The 1,041-nt window shown below is 43.3% G+C and overlaps 1 non-coding gene across 1 annotated transcript; it reads right to left on the bottom strand.

Moving 5' to 3' along the window:
- Positions 1-205: 205 nt before the first annotated feature.
- TRNAT-GGU (transfer RNA threonine (anticodon GGU)) lies at positions 206-277 on the bottom strand. Its single transcript has one exon. It is a non-coding gene; the product is annotated as a tRNA-Thr (tRNA).
- Positions 278-1,041: the final 764 nt, after the last annotated feature.

The raw sequence follows: 1,041 nt of genomic DNA, 5'->3' as shown, positions 1-1,041 counted from the left end.
TTTGTTTTGTCAAAGAGACTCAAGTCATTGAGCAGGGATGTTAGCTGTTAAGCAATGCACCAACTTTGCTCTCAAAGGAAAAAAGTGGGGTGTGACCTATGGCATGGTGTACTATGACAAAGGGAATGCTGTGTGTTTTTTTTTTTCTTGTCTTTTTAAAAAACATTTTTATTTTATTATTTACTTATTTTATTTTTCCCTCTATTGGAGGCACTGGGGATTGAACCCAGGACCTTGTGCACACCAAGCACATGCCCTACCACTGAGCAATACCCCCAATCCCTGGGAATGCTGTTTGAACCCAGGTACGTAGGGTCATCTATGTCCTCCAGTTTCCAGTCTTTGGGAACAGATATGGTAGTTTTTGAGATCCACATTTTCCAGTATTTAAACTTCTTCCTTCTCACACAGCCACTCAACTCCTCCTCAGAGCCCTCGTTCAGCCGAGGGCACTTCTGGGAGTCTTTGGGGACCCATCTCAGTGGTGCTCAGGTCCAAGTCTGTTCCTGCTCATCTGACTCATTTCCTTGGGGGCTGACACCTGCATCTCCCTCCTGGACTTCCTCACGCAAACCCCACCCTCCTCCGTGCACAAACGAAACAGAAAGTCATGCCCAGCAGTAAATATCTAGAAGATGTCAACAGCCCGCTCATCCTGCAAAGAGTTAAACCCCAAATGCCAGTTTGGGCTAGTTGTTCTCTAATTGACTATTATGACATTGAAAAATTGACCATCTCATTTATGTCTAGCTTTAAATTGAGGGAGAACTGTGTCCAGAAATCTATTGAGTGTGGTGTGTTTCATTCTAGGAAGAGCGGCAGTGGTTATTCTGGGCCCATGGCTTCTAATTAGTGAAACTACTTGGGTTCTTCCCACCTCTCCCAATAAACAGAAAGTCCAATTTATAAGAAGAAGAGCCTATGCCTTTTTACTCTGGAAAGAAGCTTAAAAAAACAACCAAACCAAGTCCCCTCTTACTGCATGGGGCTCTTCAGTCCTTCCTGAACAATAGTTATAATTGAAAATGTGTTACATGTAAT

Source organism: Vicugna pacos, chromosome 6 (assembly GCF_048564905.1).
Source record: "Vicugna pacos chromosome 6, VicPac4, whole genome shotgun sequence".
Taxonomy (NCBI): domain Eukaryota; kingdom Metazoa; phylum Chordata; class Mammalia; order Artiodactyla; family Camelidae; genus Vicugna; species Vicugna pacos.
Note: the sequence above shows the minus strand (reverse complement) of the source record. Positions and strands in the feature narration are given on the sequence as shown.